The 27470-nt window shown below is 48.4% G+C and overlaps 1 long non-coding RNA gene across 1 annotated transcript in view; it reads right to left on the reverse strand.

The window, feature by feature from the left end:
* LOC139276768 (uncharacterized) overlaps window positions 1-27470 on the reverse strand; it is a 39675-nt gene that overhangs the window by 8403 nt on the left and 3802 nt on the right. Inside the window, exon 2 of the long non-coding RNA XR_011595991.1 lies at window positions 26626-26659. This is a non-coding gene — a long non-coding RNA (uncharacterized lncRNA). The remainder of the gene's footprint in view (window positions 1-26625; window positions 26660-27470) is intronic.

Raw genomic sequence — 27470 nt, forward strand, 5'->3', positions numbered from 1 at the left:
GGCCACATTACAGCAGGTTATGGCTCCGGTGGAGAAATGCTGGACTAAAAATCTCTGATGTTTCGGTGTGAATGGTAAAATTAAAAGCATGTGGATGGTTTGTAACTTGTCTTTAAGTGTGTGTGTGTCTGTATAGTTTTTTTCAACTCACACTGATTAGTTTGAAATTGGTTTGAATTAATTTGGAATTGAGGTTAATTAACCTGGGAAAACCAAACTTTCATTATGGCCATGGTGGAATTTTGATTGGTTTAAATTGTGTGAAAAACCTCTCGTTCCGGACATGAGGCAATCACATATATTTGGTATTTTAAAATAAAAATGTTCTGACCAATTCAAGAATGTGACCAGTGGAGAAAAGGCTGTGTGCTGCTATTACACATGAAGGAGAGAACCATTGTAATGTGTAAGCTATTGGTATGCGTGGTACCATGTATTAGTTTGTCGAAAAAAAGGTAACACTCTGTACAAGCAGAAAGCAACACCTTGTCAAGAGTGTATAAGTATTCCGAGCATTTGTAAAATTTTGAGGTTATATTTTAAGTTATATTTTGAGTGGATGTTTTCCCTCAGTAACAGTAAGGGGGAAATAGCTGGATGAATTAACCCATTGGGCGGACAGAAAAGCCACAATGGATGTTCTTTTCTTTTTCTTTCAAGCAGGAAATTACCGGAGAGGTTTAATTGATTTATGGGGAAATGACCTCAAGGTGTAGCTGAACTTGAACCTGGATGGGGCAGTGCTGTGTGAACTCCAGTAATTTAGATCACAAAGGCTGGACATTTGACTTAACTAAATTGATTTAAAGATGAAAAAATATGAATAACTGGAGAAGGATCTGTGAGGGGGCGGCCTCAACAGAACAAAAGATTTTTCTTTCATTTTTTGCCTTAATAGGAACAAATCGAGCCAAAGATACGAAATTGTGTTGGGAAAAGTGATGGAAGGAGAAACAGGTCATGTCTTGTCTGTGTGGATTTGAGGCCCAGCGTCTGTGTGTTCGAGGCCCAATGTCTTGTCTGTGTGGGTTTGAGGCCCAATGTCTGTGAGATCCCAAATCCCCCAAACACCATCGACGCTACAGAGCTCATCTCATGCACTAGGAAGCCCCTACCCAGAGCCCCGATGGTACAGACGACTGTAGATAGATGTCCCACCACCACCACCAGGGGTCCAGGGAATGAGTTGGTGTTAATCCCTACTGACAACGTTTTGTTTCAGAACGTGCACTACTCCGTGGCATTCGTGATCCCGAACCTGACTGAAGTCCACCTGCCCGTGTGGTGCCCGAAGAAGACGGAGAAGCTTTATGAAGCTCTGTTAAAAGTGATACTTCAGGAATGTTATGAATTGGACGATGGAAATGTAGATAAAGAACAGCTTTATGATCTGAATATTGGGAATAATGTGGGGTCCGGGAGGCAGAGAAGAGGGACCTGGAATGATGTAGCCACAGTGTTCAGTACAGGAACGGGTATTGTTAATAGCATGGATGATGTACAACTCCAGATGCAGATCACTGGGTTAAAGAACCAACTGCGTAAGATTCTAGGGGTAAAGAACACAGTGGTGGGTTCAGAGCTTCATGAGGACCAGGCAATGATCGTTCATTTAAAGGAGATCATTGCGGAGCTGGAGAAGCACGCTAAAACTGTTAATGATTTGATACGGGAGGACAGGAATGCCTCGGAGCAGGCTGCACGGAATGAGGCGTGTGTATTGTATGGAGCATGGTTGCTGGGCGAGGGCCACAGTAACCTGGAGGACCTGAGGCAAGGTCGCGTCCCTTCATGGATAAGCAACAAGCATCTCGCAGCGCTGCACCCGTATAGCAATTCATTGAGCCCGTGCCAACTTCGTTTAGCCTCTGAAGCCGACCCTTTCCCTGTAGATTGCGGGTGGTCAAACCATACAGTGATGGGAATTGTAGTAAAGATGCCAGTAATGGGTGGATCACCCTAGCCAGCACCGGTATACAGGGCTGAGAATATCGGGGTCATTCGTGGAGGAGTGCATGTTCGTTTTAAAGTGGTCCTGCCGTATGTCATAAAGTGGGAGCATGCTATGACAGGCATTGACCTCTCTGGATGCCAGAGCCAGGGTGTACACGTAATACTGTGTCCCCAGCACTTGAATAGTTTTGCTCGATCAGAATGTGGGTTTGCTTCTGCAGGCACGGAACCTATCAATTGCACCATGGAAGTGATGGCACAAGAACATGTTCCTCCACAGGTAGCATACGTAGGGGATGGTATTTATTGTGTCACCACAAGTGCGCCCCACTACCAGCATGGACAACACTTCTGGTGTCTGGTCAGTGACAGCAGTTTTTGCTTCAAACCCAAGATAGAAGTTCAAGTGGCCCAGGAACAGATTGTTCCCATTCCCTAACCCTCCACTGTTCATCCCACTGTGAGAGAAAACATCACAAACCTGCAGGATTATGTTGTACATTTTGGCTATGAAATTCCCCCTCTACCCGAACATCTTACCGCTCTGCTAGAAGCTGTAGTAATCTCCCAAAAACATTTCGAGAACCCAGGGAGTAGGAGCGATTCGAACCGCTCAGAAGGTCAGAGGTGAACCTGACCCCTCACACCACCCCCGACAGTATTGCAACAAGCTAATGAATTTGGGAAATTGCAACTGGTTGCTTATGCATCCAGAAGTCTGTCTAAGGCCGAGAGGGCCTACAGTATGATCAAAAAAGAAGCGTTAGCGTGTGTCTACGGGGTAAAGAAAATGCATCAATATCTGTTCGGACTTAAATTTGAATGGGAAACCGACCATAAGCCGCTTATATCCCTCTTTTCTAAAAGCAAAGGGATAAATACGAATGCATCGGCCCGCATCCAGAGATAGGCGCTCACGTTGTCTGCGTACAACTATGCCATCCGCCACAGGCCAGACACAGAAAACTGTGCCGATGCTCTCAGTAGGCTGCCATTTCCCACCACCGGGGTGGAGATGGCACAGCCTGCATATTTAGTTATGGTAATGGAAGCATTCGAGTGTGAGCAATCACCTAACCGCCCGACAGATTAGAACCTGGATGAGCCAGGACCCCTTACTGTCCTTAGTAAAAAAAACTGCGTGCTCCACGGGTGTTGGTCTAGTGTCCTGTTAGAGATGCAGAAAGAAATAAAGCCGTACCAGCGGCACAAAGATGAAACATGTATACAGGCAGACTGCCTCCTATGGGGTAATCGGGTGCCAAAAAAGGGCAGGGACACCTTCATCAGTGATCTCCACAGCACCCACCCAGGCATCGTAATGATGAAAGCGATAGCCATGTCAACTACGCAGGCCCATTCTTGGGAAAAATGTTCTTAGTGGTTGTAGATGCGTACTCCAAATGGATTGCATGTGTGATAATGTCGGCAAGCACATCCGCTGCCACCATTGAAAGCCTACGGGCCATGTTTGCCATGCACGGCCTGCCTGATGTCCTTGTAAGTGACAATGGTCCATGCTTTACCAGTGCCAAGTTCAAGGAGTTCATGGCCCACAATGGGATCAAACATGTCACATCTGCCCCATTTAAACCAATGTCCAATGGTCAGGCAGAACGAGCAGTTCATACAATCAAGCAGAGCTTGAAAAGGGTAACTGAAGGCCCGCTTATCCCGAGTCCTGCTTAGTTACCGCACAAGACCCCACTCGCTCACTGGCGTCCCTCCCGCTGAACTGCTCATGAAAAGGACACTTAAGACAAGGCTCTCGTTAGTCCACCCTGATCTACACGAACAGGTAGAGAGCAGGCGGCTTCAACAGAATACATATCATGATCGCGCAAATGTGTCACGCAAAATTGAGATCCTGTATTTGTGTTGAACTTTGGACAATGTCCCAAGTGGCTTCCTGGCACTGTTTTGGCCAAAGAGGGGAGTCGGGTGTTTGTGGTCAAACTCTCAAATGGACTCGCGCGCAGGAAACACTTGGACCAAACCAAACTCCGATTTACGGACTATCCAGAACAACCCACAATAGACTCCACCTTTTTCAACCTTCCAACACACACACAAGTGGCAACCAACCCAGCGGTTGACCACGAAGCAGAACCCATCACTCGCAGCAGCCCAGCAGGACTCACCACGCCCAGCAGCCCAGCAAGGCGAGCTGCACAGCAGCCCAGCGAGGGCCCAGCAAATGACTCACCAAAACCAACATTTGCACCGAGACGATCAACCAGGGAAAGGAAGGTCCCAGATCGACTCACATTGTAAATAGTTACACAATTGACTTTGAGGGGGGAGTGTTGTTATGTATGTAAACCTATAAATACCATGTTTAATCACCACAGGGCTTATCCTCTGGAGTTCCAAGGGATCCCACAATCCCTTGGGAGCACCTGTATATAAGGAGGCCTCACAGGCTGGAGAGGCACTCTGAGATCTGTAATAAAGGACTACGGTCACACCTTACTTTGAGCTTGCAGTATCTAGTTTGACTCTTTATCCAAGACATAACACGAACTATGTGGCCTACCCAGCAGAGCTGATCAAGTGTGGTCAGTGCTTCAATGCTGGGGATGTTGGCCTGGTCGAGGAAGCTAACATTGGTGCATCTGTCCTCCCAGGGGATTTGTAGGATCTTGCGGAGACATCATTGGTGATATTTCTCCAGGGACTTGAGGTATCTACTGTACATGGTCCATGTCTCTGAGCCATACAGGAGGGCGGTTATTACTATTATGCACCACCTCACACTTATCTATGTTGAAATTAATTTGCCAATTACACGCCCATTCTATGTTTATTAATGTTACTCTTGTTACTCAACAATGTATGACAGTGGAGGTAATTTTCAGCTTCATTGGCTGGGCAGCAAAGCCCCCAGAGAAGATCGTCTGCCCATTAGAAAATCCATTCTATTTTTATGTCCCTTGCTATCTCCCTGATGTGAAAATTTCTCTCACCAGCATCCAACCTTTGCGCTGGTAATCATCATCACACCCTCGTATCGAGGTGACTTACTTCCACGCCAAAAAAAGATGAGTTCACAGGTGTTTCAATGAAGGTCCTAATATTCTAGATCCCGAACTACATCCTGAAGGATGGAAGATGCCTGTGCGTGGATTTTACACCAGCCACCACACGGGCTTGGTCCAGTGGCAAGGGTGAACCAACACGACTGGAGACCAGCTCTGTTGCACGGATCTAGTGCGCACACATATCGCAGTGTGGGCTGGCCCGTGCTGCCCCTGGGCCCTCGGCTCTTCTGGGCCCAGAACTCAGGCCTCTCCTGGCCCTGATCACATCCCTCTACAATCTCTCGCCACTCCTTCGCCCCGACCTCACCGCTCCTGCTCACGCTCATGCTCCAATCACCGACCTGGAACTTGATGACATCACTCTTCGCTGCCATCGCCCTCCTGCACCAGCTCGCTTTGCTCCCTGAAGTAGTATGCCTCCATGCCGCTCCTTTTGTGGCCCCGACCTGCCGCTGGGTGCTCTCACGCAGCATGGAGGCCCAGATCTGCGTGAGCGGAGAGCAGAGAAACCCAAGGCTAAAAGCAAAAAGGGCCACATTACAGCAAAATTCAAAAGGGACAAAGTATGTTAAAAAGACAAGCCTGAAGGCTCTGTGCCTCAATGCGAGGAGTATTCGGAATAAGGTGGACGAATTAACTACGCAGGCAGCTATTAACAACTATGATATAATTGGGATTACGGAGACATGGCCCCAGGGTGACCAAGGCTGGGAACTCAACATCCAGGGGTATTCAGCATTCAGGAAGGATAGGCAGAAAGCTAAAGGATGGTGGATAGCATTGCCGGCTAAAGAGGAAATTAACGCAATAGTCAGGAAGGACATTAGCTTGGATGATGTGGAATCTGTATGGGTAGAGCTGCGGAATACCAAAGGGCAGAAAACGCTAGTGGGAGTTGTGTACAGACCACCAAACAGTAGTAGTGAGGTTGGGGACAGCATCAAACAAGAAATTAGGGATGCAATAAAGGTACAGCAGTTATCATGGGCGACTTTAATCTACATATACTGATTGGGCTAACCAAACTGGTAGCAACATGGTGGAGGAGGATATCCTGGAGTGTATTCGGGATCGTTTTCGAGACCAATATGTCGAGGAACTAACTAGAGGGCTGGCCATCATAGACTGGGTGATGTGCAATGAGAAAGGACTAATTAGCAATCTTGTTGTGCGAGGACCCTTGGGGAAAAGTGACCAGAATATGGTAGAATCCTTTATTAAGATGGAGAATGACACAGCTAATTCAGAGACTAGGGTCCTGAACTTAAGGAAAGGTACCTTCGACGGAATGAGATGTGAATTGGCTAGAATAGACTGGCGAATGATACTTAAAGGGTTGATGATGGATAGGCAATGGCAAATATTTAAAGATCACATGCATGAATTTCAACAATTGTACATCCCTGTCTGGAGTAAAAATAAAACGCGGAAGGTGGCTCAACCATGGCTAACAAGAGAAATTAAGGATAGTGTTAAATCCAAGGAAGAGGCATATGAATTGGCCAGAAAAAGCAGCAAACCTGAGGACTAGGAGAAATTTAGAATTCAGCAGAGGAGGAATAGGAGAGGGAAAATAGAGTATGAGAGGAAGCTTACTGGGAACATAAAAACTGACTGCAAAAGCTTCCATAGATAAGTGAGGAGAAAAAGATTAGTGAAGACAAACGTAGGTCCCTTACAGTCAGAATCAGGTGAATTTATAATGGGGAACAAAGAAATGACAGACCAATTGAACAAATACTTTGGTTTTGTCTTCACGAAGGAAGACACAAATAACCTTCCAGAAATACTAGGGGATCGAGGGTCTAGCGAGAAGGAGGAACTGAAGGAAATCCTTATTAGTCAGGAAATTGTGTAAGAGAAATTGATGGGTTTGAAGGCTAATAAATCCCCAGGGCCTGATAGTCTGCATCCCAGGGTACTTAAGGAAGTGGCCCTAGAAATAGTGGATGCATTGGTGATCATTTTCCAACAGTCTATCAACTCTGGATCAGTTCCTATGGACTGGAGGGTAGCTAATGTAACACCACTTTTAAAAAAAGGAGGGAGAGAGAAAACGGGGAATTATAGATCGGTTAGCCTGACATCAGTAGTGGGGAAAAGGTTGGAATCAATTATTAAAGATGAAATAGCAGCGCATTTGGAAAGCAATGATAGGATTGGTCCAAGTCAGCATGTATTTAAGAAAGAGAAATCATGCTTGACAAATCTTCTGGAATTTTTTGAGGATGTAACTAGTAGAGTGGACAAGGGAGAACCAATGGATGTGGTGTATTTGGACTTTCAAAAGGCTTTTGACAAGGTCCCACACAAGAGATTAGTGTGCAAAATTAAATCACATAGTATCGGAGGTAAAGTACTGACGTGGATAGAGAACTGGTGGGCAGACAGGTCGCAGAGAGTTGGGATAAACGGGTTCTTTTCATAATGGCAGGCAGTGACTAGTGGGGTGCCGCAGGGCTCAGTGCTGGGACCCCAGCTATTTACAGTATACATCAACGATTTAGATGAAGGAATTGAGTGTGATATCTCCAACTTTGCAGATGACACTAAGCTGAGTGGTGGTGTGAGCTATGCTGAGGATGCTAAGAGGCTGCAGGGTGACTTGGACAGGTTAGGTGAGTGGGCAAATGCATGACAGATGCAGTATAATTTGGATAAATGTGAGGTTATCCACTTTGGGGGCAAAAACATGAAGGCAGAATATTATCTGAATGGTGGCAGATTAGGAAAAGGGGAGGTGCAACGAGACCTGGGTGTCATGGTACATCAGTCATTGAAAGTTGACATGCAGGTATAGCAAGCGGTGAAGAAGGCAAATGGCATTTGGCCTTCATAGCTAGGTGATTTGAGTATAGGAGCAGGGAGGTCTTACTGCAGTTGTACAGGGCCTTAGTGAGGCCTCACCTGGAATATTGTGTTCAGTTTTGGTCTCCTAATCTGAGGAAGAACGTTCTTGCTATTGAGGGAGTGCAGCGAAGGTTCACCAGACTGATTCCTGGGATGGCAGGACTAACATATGAGGAGAGACTGGATCGACTGGGCCTGTATTCACTGGAGTTTAGAAGGATGAGAGGGGATCTCAGAGAAACATATAAAATTCTGACGGGACTGGACAGGTTAGATACAGGAAGAATGTTCCCGATGTTGGGGAAGTCCAGAACCAGGGGACACAGTCTAAGGATAAGGGGTAGGCCATTTAGGATCGAGATGAGGAGAAACTTCTTCACTCAGAGAGTGATTAACCTGTGGAATTCTCTACCGCAGAGAGTTCTTGATGCCAGTTCATGAGATATATTCAAGAGGGAGTTAGATATGGCTCTTACGGCTAAAGAGATCAAGGGGTATGGAGAGAAAGCAGGAAAGAGGTACTGAGGGAATGATCAGCCATGATCTTATTGAATGGTGGTGTAGGCTCAAAGGGCCGAATGGCCTACTCCTGCACCTATTTTCGATGTTTCTATGTTTCTATGATAACCCTGCTTGACTTGAATTTTACACTTTCTTTTGAGGCAACGTTTAAAGCAAAGTGCATAAACTGTGGAAAATAAATTTCAATAAAAGAACTGTAGGGATAGGGCTGGGGGATAGAACTAAATCTATAGATTTCGGTAAACTAAAGGTAATAAGGGATGTGCGGCAAAGGCAGGAATATGAAGCTCGGTCACAGATCAGCTACGATCTCATCGAATGACTGAACACGCTTGAGGGGCAGAATGGCCTCCTCCTGTTCCTGTCTTCCTTCCTATGTTTCTATCGCTCTTTTTGATGGTCCAAGTGGTCTCCTTCCATGCTGTATTAGAATATCAGGGCCACCCATGGAAAAGTGTTTGCATAGATCCTTCCCTTCAGCAGCCATTCCAAATAATTGGAGTGCATCTGCAGCACTGTTCAGCCACCCTGATTTACACATCATTTTTGGACATATTTAGCCTTACACATTGTTTGTGCATAGTCTCCCGTCTGCTACCTGCTCACAGGCACTGATAATCTCAAGCACACTGAATACATCAAACCTTCATAAGAACATAAGAACATAAGAAATAGGAGCAGGAGTAGGCCATACGGCCTCTCGACCTGTTCTGCCATTAAATAAGATCATGGCTGATCCGATCATGGACTCAGATCCACTTCGCAGCCCGTGACCCCGTAATCCCTTATCGATTAAGAAACTGTCTATCTCTGTCTTAAATTTATTCAATGTCGCAGCTTCCACAGCTCTCTGAGCAGCAAATTCAACAGATGAGAGAAGAAATTTCTTCTCATCTCAGTTTTAAATGGGCGGCCCCTTATTCAAAAATTATGCCCCCTAGTTCTAGTCTTCCATATCAGTGGAAACATCCTCTCTGCATCAACCCTGTCAAGCCCCCTCAGAATTTTATACACTTCGATAAGATCACCTCTCAATATTCTGAATTCCAATGAGTAGAGCCCAACCTACTCAACCTTTCCTCATAAGTCAACCCCCTCATCTCCAGATTCAACCTAGTGAATCTTCTCTGAACTGCCTCTAAGGCAAGTATATCCTTTCTTAAATATGGAAAACAAAACTGCACGCAGTATTCCAGGTGTGGCATCACCAATACCCTGTAAAACTGTAGCAAAACTTTTCTGCTTTTATACTCCATTCCCTTTGCAATAAACGGCAAGATTCCATTGGCCTTCCTGATCACTTGCTGTACCTGCATACTATCCTTTTGTGTTTCATGCAAAAGTACCCCCAGGTCCTGCTATACTGCAGCACTTTCCAATCTCTCTCCATTTAAATAATAACTTGCTCTTTGATTTTTTTTCTGCCAAAGTGCATGACCTCATGTTTTCCAATATTATGCTCCATCTGCCATGACATGCAGGGTGCCTTCCAACATATTAGCAATCTTGTTGTGCGAGGCCCCTTGGGGAAGAGTGACCATAATATGGTAGAATTCTTTATTAAGATGGAGAGTGACACAATTAATTCAGAGACTAGTGTCCTGAACTTAAGGAAAGGTAACTTCGATGGCATGAGATGTGAACTGGCTAGAATAGACTGGCAAATGATACTTAAAGGGTTGACGGTGGATAGGCAATGGCAAACATTTAAAGATCACATGGATGAACTTCAACAATTGTACATCCCTATCTGGAGTAAAAATAAACCACGGAAGGTGGCTCAACCGTGGCTAACAAGGGAAATTAAGGATAGTAAAAATCCAAAGAAGAGGCATATAAATTGGCCAGAAAAAGCAGCAAACCTGAGTACTAGGAGAAATTTAGAATTCAGCAGAGGAGGACAAAGGATTTAATTGAGAGAGGGAAAACAGAGTACGAGAAGAAGCTTGATAGGAACATAAAAACTGACTGCAAAAGCTTCTATAGATATGTGAAGAGAAAAAGTTTAGTGAAGACAAACATAGGTCCCTTGCAGTCAGATTCAGATGAATTTATAATGGGGAACAAAGAAATGGCAGACCAATTGAACAAATACTTTGGTTCTGTCTTCACGAAGGAAGACACAAATAACCTTCCAGAAATACTAGGGGACCGAGGATCTAGTGAGAAGGAGGAACAGAAGGAAATCCTTATTAGGCGGGAAATTGTGTTTGGGAAATTGATGGGATTGAAGGCCGATAAATCCCCGGGGCCTGATAGTCTGCATCCCAGAGTACTTAGGGAAGTGGCCCTGGAAATAGTGGATGCATTGGTGATCATTTTCCAACAGTCTATCGACTCTGGATCAGTTCCTATGGACTAGAGGGGAACTAATGTAACACCACTTTTTAAGAAAGGAGGGAGAGAGAAAACGGGTAATTATAGACCAGTTAGCCTGACATCAATAGTGGGGAAAATGTTGGAATCAATTATTAAAGATGAAATAGCAGCACATTTGGAAAGCAGTGGCAGGATCGGTCCAAGTCAGCATGGATTTATGAAAGGGAAATCATGCTTGACAAATCTTCTGGAATTTTTTGAGGATGTAACTAGTTGAGTGGACATGGGAGAACCAGTGGATGTGGTGTATTTGGACTTTCAAAGGGCTTTTGACAAGGTCCCACACAAGAGATTGGTGTTCAAAATTAAAGCACATGGTATTGGGGGTAACATACTGATGTGGGTAAAGAAGTGGTTGGCAGACAGGAAGCAGAGAGTCGGGATAAACGGGTCCTTTTCAGAATGGCAGGCAGTGACTAATGGGGTGCCGCAGGGCTCAGTGCTAGGACCCCAGCTATTTACAATATACATTAATGATTTAGATGAAGGAATTGAGTGTAATATCTCCAAGTTTGCAGATGACTTTAAGCTGGGTGGCAGTGTGAGCTGCAAGGAGGATGCTAAGAGGTTGCAGGGTGACTTGGACAGGTTAGGTGAGTGGGCAAATGCATGGCAGATGCAGTATCATGTGGATAAATGTGAGGTTATCCACTTTGGTGGCAAAAGCATGAAGGCAGAATATTATTTGAATGGCGGCATATTAGGAAAAGGGGAGGTGCAACAAGACCTGGGTGTCATGGTACATCAGTCATTAAAAGTTGGCATGCAGGTACAGCAGGCGGTGAAGAAAGCAAATGGTATTTTGGCCTTCATAGCTACAGGATTTGAGTATGAGCAAGGAGGTCTTTCTGCAGTTGTACAGGGCCTTGATGAGGCCACACCTGGAATATTGTGTACAGTTTTGGTCTCCTAATCTGAGGAAGCACGTTCTTGCTATTGAGGGAGTGCAGCGAAGGTTCACCAGACTGATTCCCGGGATGGCAGGACAGACATATGAGGAGGGACTGGATCGACTGGACCTGTATTCACTGGAGTTTAGAAGGATGAGAGAGACCTAGGTCTTGGTCCAGTGGAAAGGATTACCCAAGACAACTGGAGACCTGCTCAGCTGCATGGACCTAGTGAACACACATATCTGGAATGTAGAAAGTAAATCAAAAGGAACTTATATAGATATTTTAATTTGAGCTACAAAGAGAGGCCAAAAGATTGGATAGGCTGGGGTTATTTTCTTTGGAACAGAGGAGGCTGAGGGGAGACCGGATTGAAGTGTATAAGAGGGGTCAACAACCAGGGGGCATAGATTTAAAGTCATTGGGGGGAGGTTTCGAGGCGACTTGAGGGGAAATTTCTTCACCCAGAGGTTGGGGGGAAGGGGGAAATTCCGCAGGAGTTAGCGGAGACGTTACCATGGTAACACTGCACCCACCAGCACACAACCCGCGGGGTGATGTCATTGCCACATGTGCCGACCCTTTTGCACCCCGCGGCGGAAATTGCCCAGCGCGGCGCCAGCTCCAGCCTCGTGGGTCGCGAGCCGAGCCGGCCTCCGCCCGCGGTGGGCGGCGGGGGGGCGGGGTGGGGGGAAGATCAGAGGCTAAAAGGGAGGTCGGGAACACACTGTGCCCGCCATCTTGGCAGTTTTGCCGACTCGCCGGTCGGGCCCGACTTCCTGCTCCGTTGCATGGTCCGAGGCGCCACCAAAAATGCCGCCTGGCGCTCCGTTTGTGTGCCGAGCTGCGGCCCCTCAGTCCCACGCCGCCCCGGGGGTCCCAGGCAGGGTGCGCACCGGCCCCGGCCCTTTAACCGAAGGAAGGAGGGGCATTGAGACGCGTCGGTGTTGTGGGGAGCAGCCACGTGGCGCTGACCCATGCGCCCCAGTATGCCACGGAACCCACCCCAAGAGGAAGTGGAGTCGCGAGATTGCGCGTCACTTCCTCCGAGGGCTGGGAACAGCAATCTCGCAAGTCGCTTAACGTCCCCAATTGAGACGTTGGGGAATTTCGCTCCCCCCAGACAATATGGTGAGACAGAAAACAAGCGCCTTTGACAGATGTCAGGTTGCTAAGATATCTGAGAGACGTTAAACTGAGGCCCCGTCTGTTCTCTCAGGTAGCTGTAAAAGATTCCATGGCACTAGTGATTCTTATTGATGCCCCATTGCAGCTGTGCATAGGCCGTGCGGTCCGACAGTGCAGCACTCCCTCAGGTGGGCGACTGGCTGATGTCGTCAGGACGCAGGTCATTGTTTGGAGCATAGGCAGGAACATCGGTAGGGCCCTGGTAAAGCAGAGCAGTTGGGAAGGTCGTTGTGGACTTGCAACGATGATCGTGGCGGTGGAGTGATGAGGGATCATGGTGGAGGTGCAGTGAATGTTTGTGACAGAGGAGCGGTGAGGGATGATGGCGGACATGCGGCGAATGAGAGTTCGGGGCCCAGAAGAGCCGAGGGCCCAGGGGGCAGCACGGGCCAGCCCACACTGCGATATGTGCGCGCACTAGGTCCGTGCAGCAGAGCAGGTCTCCAGTCGTCCTGGTTAACCCTTGCCACTGGATAAAGATCTGGCTCTGTCAAGCCCAACAGCCACCACACGTTAAAAAATCCACGCACAGGCATCTTCCACCCCTGGAGTTCAGGACTGAAACATCGGGTCCTTCATTGAAACATCTGTGAACTCATGTGAAAGCAAGTCATCCTCGTTCAAGAGACCGCCTGTGCTGATGATGAATACATCTGAGAATCAGGCTATATATAGAAAGGTCAGAAGGGAAGTGAAAAGTAAATAAGAGGGGCAAAGAGAGGGTATGGGAATAGAATGGCAGCTAGCATAAAAGGGAATCCAAAAGTCTTCTATAGGTAGGTAAATAGTAAACGGGTAGTAAGAAGAGGAGTGGGGCCGATTAAGGACCAAAATGGGGACCTACACATGGAGGCAGAGGGCTTGGTTGAGGTACTAAATGAGTACTTTGCATCTGTCTTCACCAAGGAAGAGGGTACTGCCATCGACATAGTGAAGGAGGAGGCAGAGGAGACACTTGATTGAATAACATTGATAAAGAAGAGGTATTAGAAAGACTGGCTTTACTTAAAGTAGATAAATCACCAGGAGCAGATGGAATGCATCCTCGGATGCTGAGGGAAGTGAGGGTGGAAATCGCGGAGATACTGGCCATAACATTCCAATCCTCCATAGATACGGGGGTGGTGCCAGAGGACTGGAGAATTGCAAATGGTACACCATTGTTCAACAAAGGGTGTTAAACTAAACCCAACAACTATAGGCTGGTCAGTTTAACCTTGGTCGTGGGGAAGCTTTCAGAAACAGTGGGGGAATCTAGAACTAGGGCACATCGTTTCAGAATAAGGGGTCGCCCAATTAAGATAGAGTCGAGGAGGAATTTCTTCTCTCAGAGGATCGTGAATCTTTGGAATTCTCTACCCCAGTGAGCTGTGGTGGCTGGGTCATTGAATATATTCAAGGCTGAGATCGACAGATTCTTGAACTATAGGGGAGTCAAAGGTCATGGGGAACAGGAAGGAAAATGGAGTTGAGGCCAAGATCAAATCAGCCATGATCTTATTGAATGGCGGAGCAGGCTCGAGGGGCCTACTTGTCCTCCTGTTTCTTATGTTCTTATGAGCAGGGACAAAATTTACAGTCACTTGGATAGGGGTGGATTAATTAAGAAAAACCAGCACGGATTTGTTAAAGGCAAATTGTGTTTAACCAACTTGATCGAGTTTTTTGATGAGGTAACAGAGAGGGTTGCTGAGGGCAATGCAGTTGGCGCAGTGTACATGGATTTCCAAAAGGTGGTCGACAAAGTGCCACAAAACAGGCTTGCCAGCAAAGTTGAAGCCCATGGAATCAAAGGGACAGTGGCATCATGGATACGGAATTGTCTAAGTGACAGGAAACAGAGCGTAGTGGTGAACGTTTGTTTTTCGGACTGCAGGAAGTTACACAGTGGTGTTCTCCCGGGTCGGTATTGGGACCACTGCTTTTCTTGATATATATTAATGACTTGGATGTGGGTGTACAGGGCACAATTTCAAAATTTGCAGATGACACACAACTTGGCAGTTTAGTGAACAATGAGGAGGATAGTGATCGACTTCAAGAGGACACAGACAGGCTGGTGGAATGGGCAGACACATGGCCGATGAAATTTAACGCAGAAAAGTGTGAAGTGATACATTTTGGTAGAAAGAATGAGGAGGGGACATATAAATTAAAGGGTACAATCTTAAATGTGGTGCATGAACAGAGAGACCTGGGGGTATGTGTGCATAATTCGTTGAAGGTGGCAGGGCAAGTCGAGAAAGCGGTTAAAAAGGCTTACGGAATCCTGGGCTTCATTAATAGAGGCGATGGGACTAGAACCTCCATTTTTGTGGTTATCGCCCAAAATGGGCGATAGTTCCGGTCAGGGCGGTAAAAATCGGTTTTCACATCGCTGGCTTTTCGCCCATTCTCAAACCACCTAGTCTCCACTTTTGAAAGTGGGCATTACTGCGAGCGATATAAAATGGGCGGTAGCGTTAAATTCTTCTAAACTTCTGCTGTAAAGTGTGCTCGTCCTTAGCAACGGCATGGCAACGCTCGATTCCCACGATTCTGGAGGTCAAGGGACACTATGACATGCGCAGAAAAGGAGACAGAGAGAGAGGGAGCTCAGAGGGACTGAAGGCGTGGCTGGGTGTAGTGTGGCTGCTTTGGGAGGAAGGAGGGAGACCTTAGAGCTTCACAGCAAGTAGGCAAACAAAAAGTAGCTGTTACCAGCCACATATTTGACTGAATTTGTCCTATAAGGGAGAGAGAGGAGGAGGCATTACAGCACGCTGTGGAGACTGACGCTGGAGAGAGCAGTGAGGTGGGAGAGGAGCACATTGGAGGGCGCAAAAGAGCGAGGAGGTTCTCGCACGAAGCAAATGCCTCCCTCCTTCAGGAGGTCGAGTTACGCTGGGGTGATTTGACACAGGGAGGATGTGGGAAGCCCATCCCAAAGGCCCACCAGAAGGTATAGATTGAGATAGCAGAGGTGGTCTCGTCGGCGACCAACGAGGTGCGTGAGGGCAACCAATGCCGCAAACGATGGAACGACCTTGTGGGATCCGCAAGAGTAAGTATGACATTGATTTATATGTACCTATGTATGTATATATTATGATTTGTAACATTCATGAGTGACTATCAGCAGATGTGAGAGCTTGCACTTTTACCGGGAATGTTTTACTCAAAGCCTGTGATCACAGTATACATCTTTAGATAAAGAATGATAATTTTCATAATAATCATGATTACATCTGTCGGTTATGTATTGTATCAGTGTCTGTGACACTACCTAGCAATGATATCACGCAATGATCTCATGCCATGTCGTCCTGTCACCTTTTACAGAAGAAGCTATCGATGATGAGATCCATGCTGAGGCGAACGGGTGGGGGGCCACCAGTCCCCAGCGACATCATAGAGATGGAGGAGGCTGTACTCGCACTCATGGGGAAGCATCCCGGGACAGCCACGGACGTATCTGCTGAACCTGAAGTGATGCCACTTGAGTAAAGCTTACACCATTGTGTGATGTAAAGTCAATAGATGCCACACCTAATCATATCCGAACAATCATACATGATAGATGATTTCTAAAATTGTCATAGAAATAATGCTGGCCTAATTAAAATCATTGCAATGCACAATGTGTTGATAGTCATGAAATGTGATGTCTGTGATGATTTTGATAGTGGTGGTGCTTTTGCCGTGCATATACTGTGTGTAGCGCTGGACTCACCTTGTGACCCTAGCACCCCCTTCTCCTCTAATAACCTAATTTGTGTTTTGCAGCTCAGCCAGCAGCGTGGCCCCAGGCAAGACCACAGAGGCCAGAAGGTGGGGGCGCGGGGCAGGAGTCGGCGGACGATCCTACATCTGGTGCTGAGGAGCTCCGATTCTCACCGGCCAATCCGCTGGGTCTGTTCTCCATGGATGAGAGCGCGGACTTCGAAGAACCTGCATCGCCACGCTCCACAAGCCATTCCACCCCAAGGCCATCTAGTGGTCCTCCAGTCATTGCCGCCTCAACTCTGGAGGTACCGGCCCCAAGCACCTCGCCACAGGGCACCCCATTTGACCCCAGGACAGCGCTGACCCCGCGGAGGCCTCGTGGACGCGGCAGGTCTGTTCCACGAGCGCGACATGAGAGCGGAGAGATGGTACAGCTGTCCAGGAGAGCTGTAGATATTGGTGATCAGCTCAACGAAGCATTGGGGGGCATATCCCGACAGCTGCCCACCATGTCCGAGTACATTCCGCGCATGGCGGAGGCCCTGGATGCGATAGCCAGGAACACTGCTTCCACAGGCCTCCCAGTGGTCCCCGAGCGTGGCACTCCATCCCTAGGTTCTGCACCACCGCTGCGAACAACAGATGAGAGCAAGGACCAAGATCCTGCTTCTGCATCAGAGAATGTTGCCATCTCTGCACCCCCCGTTCCCATACCCCTGCAACCACCGCCTCTGCCTTCATCCCCCCCCGCAATGAGACACCAGCTGAGGAGCTCCTCGGCCAGGCGCTGTGTAACGAGGAGGGAAAGGGATAGAGGTGGGGAGAAGAAGGGGAGGGGGGAAGGAAAGTGAGGTGCATGTGCGCAGGTGATGGCTGTGTTATATCTCCATCTGGGTATTTGCAATTTGTGGCAACGTATATCGGCTGGGGACCACGCTCCTGCTTTGCCTTTGTATTCTGTGTTGCTGGACATGTTGAACATGTAATTTATGTCAATGGTTGAAAAAGTGGGGTTTGGGCGGGGGTTGGGTGTTATTGGCTGTGATACTTATGATTTCAGACCAATGTTGGTATTAAACTTTTGTTATTGAACATAACCTGGTTGCGCATTGTCTCAGATAGCTGGACCATCACACACTGGTGATCCATTACCATGAAAGGGTTAAATACAACTTAACATCACTCAACGTAAACTTTAACCGGCACCAAGGTGATGGGCACCATTGATGTCTGAGCTGCACACACACAGCAGTGTGTCAGCATTGTCACTCACATCAGCGCTCTTTCAGGCAAATCTTTCAGATATCAGCTCTTCACGTAAGAGTGGGATTTAACAAGTGCCAGCCACACCGCTGGCGTTCGTTCCGGTTAGTTCCACTTTTTGTGGGCAGTTTTTTGGGCGAGCGATATTGTGGGCGATATCTATGCGAGGTGATGAAATTGACGCTGGGCGATCTCATGGCCGCTAGTTTGGGTAAATATGCTCTTTACGACAAAAAACAGTGGGCGGGTGTTAATATTGAATCTCGGCATTAATTCTATGCGGAAAGTAACGCTGGGCGATATTATGGGTGTTGATTTCGCCCATTCTGCTGATTCCGCCCCAAAAAAAGTGGGCGGACGGTTATGTTTTTTCCTGGCATTAAGCACATGGGGAAAATAACGCTCGGCGATAAGTTTCCGAAAAATGCCCGTCGGTTTCCATTTTGAGCCAAAATGGGCGATGTATGGACATTATGTAATTTCAGCGGTAAAATGGGCGTTAAGCATGCAAAAAAAGCGGAGGTTCTTGCCCATAGAGTACAAAAGTGTGGAAATTATGGTGAACCTGTATAAACAGAAAAACATAAGAAATAGGAGCAGGTGTAGGATATTTGGCCCCTCGAGCCTGCCCCGCCATTCAATAAGATCACGGCTGATCATCAACCTCAACTCCACTTTCCCGCCCGATCTCTATATCCCTTGATTCCCCAAGACCTCAAAAATCTAGCGATCTCAGCCTTGAATATACGCAAAGACTGAGCCTCCACAATCCTCTGGGGTACAGAATTCCAAAGATTCACCACCCTCTGAGTGAAGAAATTCCTCCTCATCTCGGTCTTAAATGGCCGACCCCTTATCCTGAGACTGTATCCCCTAGCTCTAGGCTCTCCAGCCAGGGGAAACAACCTCTCAGCCTCGATCCTGTTAATCCCCTTCTGAATCTTGTATGAGAACACCTCTCATTCTTCTAAACTCCAGAGAGTATAGGCCCATTCTACACAATCTCTCATCATAAGACAGCCCTCCCATCCTAGGAATCAATCTGGTGACCCTTCATTGCACCACCTCCAAGGCAAGTATATCCTTCCTTAGATAAGGAGACCAAAACTGTGCACAGTACTCCAGGTGTGGTCTCACCAAGGCCCTGTACAATTGTAGCAGGACTTCCCAAGGCCAAAATTCGGCCTCACGATAAGGCTCTGGTCACTGGAAGTGGCAACCACAGGGCGGTGCGGAATGGCCGCTCACGTGCATTGGAATGGCTGTCATTCGCAAAATTCGGCTCAGGGATTTTTGCTGCGGTGAGGAGATCCGCCCCACTCCCACCCCACTCCCGCCACTCCCACCCCACTCCCCCCACTCCCGCCCCACTCACTTCCGTCCCTCTCCCCCCACTCCCGCCCCCACTCCCCCCACTCCCGCCCCGCTCCCTGCACTCCACCCCCACTCTCACCCCGCTCCCCCCACTCCCACCCCAACCACTCCCGTCCCTCTCCCCCCACTCCCGCCTCCACTTCCAAAAATAATGACAAAGAGTTGAATTTGACATGATGAGGCACCGCATCCATTGCAGCGGCCAAAACACGGCAAAAACGGTCGGCGTGACCCGTTTCCGACCGGTGTGAATTTCGGCTTCCCTTACTCTTGTACTCCAATAAAGGCCAACATGCCATTTGCCTTCTTTGTTGCTTGCTGTAACTGCATGCTAGCCATCTGTGTTTCTTGCTCAAGGACACCCAAACACCAACATTTAAAAGTTTCTCACCATTTAAAAAATATTCTGTTTTTTTATTCTTCCTACCGAAGTGAATATTTCCCGACATTAAACTCCATCTGCCACCTTACTGCCCACTCAGTCAGTCTATCGATATACCTTTGCAGACAATTTGGGGTAGAAATTCGGCCGTGCCTCTGTTGCGATGTTAACCCAGGCAGGGTGGTAATTTTAGCGCCTTGAAAAGGTTTGCGCCTCCTGCCCAGAAATTCGGCTAAATTGGTCGCAGAGCTGACAGGGGCGATAAATCAGCCATTGCACACCAGAGCTGGGGGAGCGGGCTGTTGTGTAGGCATGCCTGTTCACTGTATGATGTCTGTAACACTGTATGCAACATTGAATGTACCCTTGTACTGTACACACCTTACCGGTACACTAGAGAGTGCTGTTGCTGGAGACCCAAGGGTTGCCTGCACACGGCAGGTAACCCAGTATAAAAAGGAACACGCAGCTTGTTGTCAGCACTCAGGAGCTGCTCATAAATGACTGCAGGTCTGCAGAGTTTAAGCACCATACCCTGCTTCGTGGAGTCATCACTAAAGGTGCCTGCATACACTACAACTGGCAACGGGAATACGGAATCACGAACTACACGCTCAACATGTCTAACCTCAGTAACTTTCAGCAATTTACAGAGGGGGAGGATTGGGACGTTTTTGTGGAAAGATTGGAATACTTCTTTATAGCCAACGACCCTGGACAGAGACACACCGGCCACACTACCGAACAAACGCAGGGCCATCCTGCTTAGCAGTTGTGGGCCCACCATCTACGGTCTCGTCAGGGACTTACTAGCCCCGGAGAAGACAACCACCAAGAGCTATGAGGAACTTGCAACAATCATACAGGAACAACTAAAACCGAAAGAAAGCAGCATCACAGCCAAGCACCGATTCTACACTTACCGGCGACCTGAGGGCCAAGAAATTGCCAAGTATGCTGCACACTTAAGAAGACTAGCTGCACCGTGTGAGTTTGGCGACCACCTTAATGAAGCACTAAGGGATATATTTGTCATCGGAATCAGTCACGAAGGCCTCCTACACAAATTGCTCTCGGCTGACATCACGGTCACCCTGCAGAAAGCAATTCAAGTGAGCCAGGCCTACATGGTTTCGGCCAGCGAGTCCAGGCGAATACTGACCCAGGACTCTTAAACCGGCGAGCGCAGTGCACCGCATGGACACTTCTAAAGGCAGAAATGCTGCCCGAGTCCCGTAACCCTGAGTCCGCCACATGGGGCAAACTGGATGGCCCCGTGCTGGCGCTGTGGAGGAAACCACAGGGCCCACCAGTGCTGCTACAAAGACTATGCATGCAAAGACTGCAAAAAAAAGGGCACCTTCAGAGAATGTGCAGAAAAGGCTGTACTTACAGTGTCTCTGGTTGGCTAATCATCGGAGCTCCGACACAGATGAAGATAAAACTGCTCTAACCCTGGGAGAAGAGAATGGAATCTTTACCTGCTCCACCGGAAGTTCTCCGTGGATGATGGAAATGGACATTAACGGGGTCCCAGTCTCCATGGAGATCGACACAGGGGTGAGCCAGTCTGTGATGAGCCAAATGACCTTTGAAAAAATTTGGAGGAATCCTGCCACTCGATCAAAACGGTCTCCTGTCCAGGCAAATCTGTTCAACTATACCAAAGGTAAAATCCAAATCGTTGGCAGTGTAGACATCCAGGTCTCCCAGGGCGGCGTGTTGCACAAACGCTCCCTGTGGATTGTAGCCGGCGACGGTCCCATGCTGCTGGGCAGGAATTGGATGAACCGGGTCCACATCAGGCGAAGTGGTGCTGTGGAAGAAAAGAGCACCACAGCCTGCCTGCAGCAAGACCACAGAATGGCTGCAGCACCACAAGCATGTGGAAGAAAAGAGCACCACAGCCTGCCTGCAACAAGACCACAAAATGGCTGCAGCACCACAAGCATGTGGAAGAAAAGAGCACCACAGCCTGCCTGCAACAAGACCACAAAATGGCTACAGCACCACAAGCATGTGGAAGAAAAGAGCACCACAAAATGGCTGCAGCACCACAAGCAGCAGACCTGCATTCAAAATGGCCTCCTTCATGCCACGAGTCAACATGGAGGAGCATCATGTGACATTGAGCGGCCAATCGGATTTGAATGCTCCCTTAAAGGAGACCGGTAACCAAAAAAATTTAAAGGGGAAGTTCCAACTATTTGAGTACACAGACTTTAAAGCTAAAGATGCAATTAAAGGGTGCAAGTATGAAAATGTATGCAAAGTAACCATGAATTGTGATACTGGTTTAACTAATGTGACTAATGAGATGAATGCAGGTGTCAGTAAGGTTAAGAACAAGTTTATTATGCTTAACAATAACGATAGAGATTGTGAAATGCCTAATGTAACCATGTCTGTTGTATCCAGGACACCCAAAAGTGACGCAAGTGCTAGAATGTATAATGCAGGCTCGACTATGTGTGATCAGAGCCAAGGTGTCATGTATAATGGTCGGACACTGCCAAAGGACATTGGGTCCTACAGGGACCATGCTAATGCCAATGGAACCCCCTGTGGGAGACCCCCAGGTCTAGCAGGCTACCTGACCATGTAGCCTGGACCTTTGGAACAAATGTGATGCCCCTTGCAGGACACACACGTGCAGTGGGAGCAGACCAGTGGGAGTCAATGGGCAGCCCAGCCACCACCAGGCACCAGACCAGCCCTACAGTCCCTGGCCACCAGGGCCAACACCAGATGAATGAGGCCAATACCATCCAGCTTCCCTGGCAAACCCTGGGATGACCTGACCCTCATCCCCATTGGTGGACAAGGAGCCCACCCAGTCTTGTGGCCCTGCCCACCACCCCACAACTACCCACATCACAGTGTATACACACCACCCACTGCTGCCGTGGCTACCTCCCCGAGGGATCCCACAACAGTGACACCCACTTGGTTTGTGTGTGAGGGAGGGGAAACGTACTGGGCCAGACTCAAGCACAGGCGTCACACCTGGCAACCACACAACCCTCACCACAACCTCCCATAGCCCACCACTGATCACCTCCCCTGGTCATGACAACTAGGATATCAAAAATGCTCAGGGAGGAGTATTGTTGTGTAGGCATGCCTGTTCACTGTGTGATGTCTGCAACACTGTCTTGCAACATTGAATGTACCCTTGTACTGTACACACATTACCAGTACACTAGAGGGCGCTGTTGCTGGAGACCCAGGGGTTGCCTGCACATGGCAGGTAACCCAGTATAAAAAGGAACACACAGCTTGTTGTCAGCACTCAGGAGCTGCTAATAAAGGACTGCAGGTCTGCAGAGTTTAAGCACCATACCCTGCCTCGTGGAGTCATTACTAAAGGTGCCTACATACACTACAGGGGTGATAACGAAAGTTTGGTCGGTACGTTTGGAGGCCCATTGCGCATTGTGGAACTCCGAATCAGATCCCCGACAAAGCCGAGACTTAAAGGCGCGGCATAGTAATGCACCCATTAAAGTTTTCAAAATCACTTGTTTTCCCCCCACACTGTTATGTCTGTCTGCCGCTGCAAACTCAGAGGCTCACGTACCGCGCTGTGTGTAAACGTTGCACTGACTGTGACCTCCGAGGGAAGCGCTTCCTCATCATAGGCAGTCCCTCGGAATCGAGGAAGACATGCTTCCACTCTTAAGATGAGTCCTGAGGTGACGGAACAGTCCAATGCGAGAACCACAGTCTCTGGCACAGGTGGGTCATATAGTCGTTGAAGGAAAGGGTGGGTGGGGAGTCTGGTTTGTCACACGCTCTTTCCGCTGCCTGCGCTTGATTTCTGCACGCTCTCTGTGACGAGACTCGAGGTGCTCAGCGCCCTCCCGGATGCACTTCCTGCACTTAGGGCAGTCTTTGGCCAGGGACTACGAGGTGTCAGTGGGGATGTTGCACTTTATCAGGGAGGCTTTGAGGGTGTCCTTGTAACATTTCCTCTGCCCACCTTTGGCTTGCTTGCTGTGAAGGAGTTTCGAGTAGAGCACTTGCTTTGGGAGTCTCGTGTCTGGCATGCAAACAATGTGGCCTGCCCAGCAGAGCTGATCAAGTGTGGTCAGTGCTTCAATGCTGGGGATGTTGGCCTGGTCAAGGACGCTAATATTGGTGCGTCTGTCCTCCCAGGGGATTTGCAGGATCTTGCGGAGACATCGTTGGTGGAGGGGCTGCCAGGCGCACTCCGATGATGTCTTTAACGCCTCATCTGCAGGAGCAGGGCGGAAGTGGCGGGGTGGGGTGGAAGTGGGGTTTCGGGGCGGACCCGGATTTCGAATCCGCCCCCTGCAGCATTGCCGTGTGTATCGCCCCAGTAACGGCCCGGACCCGGATTTCGAACCCGCCCCCTGCAGCATTGCTGGGTGCATTGCCCCGGTAACAGCCCAGACCCGGACTTCAAACCCACCTCCTGCAGCATCGCCGTGCGTATCGCCCCGGGTAACGGCCCGTACCCAGACTTTGAAACCGCCCCCTGCCGCGTCGCCGAACGAAAACACCGACAACTGCAGGAAGTAGATCGGGAGGCCGGGAGCTTCAGGGGATGAGGCTTAAAGGCCAGGCGGCCCAGGTAAGAAAAAAACATTCTGAAATGTTCTATGTCCATTCTTTTCAAGCCTCTTCTATTCCAATTGATCAGCCTGGCGCTCTGCTGCAGTGCATAAGGCTGATCAGCCTGGATCATGGCTGCTGTTCAGGATTGGATAGGCTGGGTTTGTTCTCATTGGAACAGAAGAGGCTGAGAGGAGACCTCATTGAGGTGTACAAAATATTGAGCGGCCTGAGGGGTCAATTATGGGGGGCGGGGGGCATAGGTCTAAGGTGGTTGGTGGAAGGTTCAGAGGGGATTTGATGGGAAATCTCTTCATACAGAGGGTTGAGGGGGTCTGAAACTCGCTGCCTGGAAGGGTGGTGGATGCAGAAACCCTCACCACATTTAAAAGGTCCTTGGATGGGCACTTGAACTGCCGCAACCTGTAGGGTTACATAAGAACATAAGAACATAAGAAATAGGAGCAGGAGTAGGCCATTTGGCCCCTCGAGCCTGCTCCGCCATTTAATAAGATCATGGCTGATCTGATCATGGACTCAGCTCCACTTCCCTGCCTACTCCCCGTAACCCTTTACTCCCTTATCGCTCAAAAATCTGTCCATCTCTGTCTTAAATATATTCAATGACCCAACCTCCACAGCTCTCTGGGGCACAGAATTGCATAGATTTACAACCCTCTGAGAAAAGAAATTTCTCCTCATCTCAGTTTTAAATGGGCGACTCTTTATACTAAGATGATGTCCCCTAGTTTTAGTTTCCCCGGTGAGTGGAAATATCCTCTCTGCATCCACCTTTTCGAGCCCCCTCATTATCTTATGAGTTTCAATAAGATCACCTCTCATTCTTCTGAACTCCAATGTGTATAGGCCCAACCTATCGCCTGGATGGGTCAGAGAGGAATTTTCCCAGACTTTTTTCCCCAATTTGGCCTGGGCTTTTATCTGTTTTTTTACCTCTCCCAGGAGATCGCATGGCTCCGGTTGGGGTGGAGTGTAGAAAGTTTCAGTATAAGGGGTGTCGCAGTTGTATGGGACGGACTAGTTGGGCCGGGTGCTCTTTACCTTTCCACCATTGTTCATTGTTTGTAGGTTTATATATAACCTTCAGGGCTGCTGACCGAGGGCCATGCACTTCTTTGTCGGCCAGCACGGACACGATGGGCCAAAATGGCCTCCTTCTGCGCTGTATATTTCTATGTTTTACAGAGCCTGCTATGATGGCCTTTCCCTTTAAGGGAGGGAAGCTGCCTTCCAACGGGACAGCGCTGCACGGCCCATTGGGCAACACTGCACACCCACTGCACCGCCTGCTGCCTCTTGTGCTCTAGGAAGGAAGTGCAGTTACTGATTTAGCACTCCTCTTCCTTCCTGCAGCGCAACCCCTGAATTTTTCTAAAGTTGAAAAAACATTAGTGCCTACCGCTAATTTTTAGAACTTTTAAAAGTTAGCTCCCCAAACGGGTGGCTCCCAAATTTTTCCCCCTGGCCCTCGATTCATGAAGCCCAGGATCCTGTAAGCCGCGTTCTCAACCTGCCCTGCCACCTTCAATGATTTGTGCACATATACTCCCAGGTCTCACTGTTCATGCACCCGCTTCAGGTTGCAAGATCCTACAAATCCCTTGGGAGGACAGATGCACCAACATTAGCGTCCCCGACCAGGCCAACATCCTCAGCATTGAAGCACTGACCACACTCGACCAGCTCCGCTGGGCAGGTCACATTGTCCACATGCCAGATACGAGAATCCCAAAGCAAGCGCTCTACTCGGTACTCCTTCACGGCAAACGAGCCAAAGGTGGGCAGAAGAAACGTTACAAAGCCTCCCTGAAAAAGTGCAACATCCCCACTGACACCTGGGACTCCCTGGCCAAAGACCGTCCTAAGTGGAGGAAGTGCATCCGGGAGGGCGCTGAGCATCTCGAGACTCTTCGCCCAGCGCATGCAGAAATCAAGCGCAGGTAGCGGAAGGAGAGTGCGGCAAACCAGACTCCCCACCCACCCTTTCCATCAACGACTATCTGTCCCACCTGTGACAGGGACTGTGGTTCTCGTATCGGACTGTGCAGGCACCTAAGGACTCATTTTAAGAGTGGAAGCAAATCTGCCTATGATGATGATGATTAGGGTTGTACCTTTAGCTTATATTTCCTCTCCTCATTATTTCTACCAAAAATCTATCACTTCGCACTTTTCTGCATTAAATTTCATTCTGCCACGTGTCCGCCCATTCCACCAGCCTGTGTGTGTCAAAGATAGCCCACGGGGGAATCAACCATTTGAAAAGTAGCAGGGAAATGAAGGAGGGGCAACAGGCCATGGTCACAGTCACACAGGACGCTGACTTTGACCAGGATGTTATCAGTACCGTGGAAAGGATGGAGATCAGATTGAAGGCGTTCAAACAGGCCATGGATGGAGGGTTACATGAAACTCCTTATCACATTTGTAAAAAATACTTCATAGCAAGCTGCAGAATTTTGAACTATATATTTACCTCTGCTGCTCGCCTTTTCAAGTTGAGATCATCCCTGAAAAACATAAGAAACATAGAAACATAGAAAATAGATGCAGGAGTAGGTCATTCGGCCCTTCTAGCCTGCACCGCCATTCAATGAGTTCATGGCTGAACATGCAACGTAATACCCCATTCCTGCTTTCTCGCCATACCCCTTGATCCCCCTAGTAGTAAGAACTACATCTAACTCCTTTTTGAATATATTTAGTGAATTGGCCTCAACAACTTTCTGCGGTAGAGAATTCCACATGTTCACCACTCTCTGGGTGAAGAAGTTTCTCCTCATCTCGGTCCTAAATGGCTTACCCCTTATCCTTAGACTGTGACCCCTAGTTCTGGACTTCCCCAACATCGGGAACGTTCTTCCTGCATCTAACCTGTCTAAACCCGTCAGAATTTTAAACGTTTCTATGAGATCTCCTCTCATTCTTCTGAACTCCAATGAATACAAGCCCAGTTGATCCAGTCTTTCTTGATAGGTCAGTCCCGCCATCCCGGGAATCAGTCTGGTGAACCTTTGCTGCATTCCCTCAATAGCAAGAATGTCCTTCCTCAAGTTAGGAGACCAAAACTGTACACAATACTCCAGGTGTGGCCTCACCAAGGCCCTGTACAACTGTAGCAACACCTCCCTGCCCCTGTACTCAAATCCCCTCGCTATGAAGGCCAACATGCCATTTGCTTTCTTAACCGCCTGCTGTACCTGCATGCCAACCTTCAATGACTGATGTACCATGACACCCAGGTCTCGTTGCACCTCCCCTTTTCCTAATCTGTCACCATTCAGTTAATAGTCTGTCTCTCTGTTTTTACCACCAAAGTGG

The sequence above is a fragment of the Pristiophorus japonicus genome, chromosome 1, assembly GCF_044704955.1.
Source record: "Pristiophorus japonicus isolate sPriJap1 chromosome 1, sPriJap1.hap1, whole genome shotgun sequence".
In the NCBI taxonomy this organism is placed as follows: Eukaryota; Metazoa; Chordata; class Chondrichthyes; family Pristiophoridae; genus Pristiophorus; species Pristiophorus japonicus.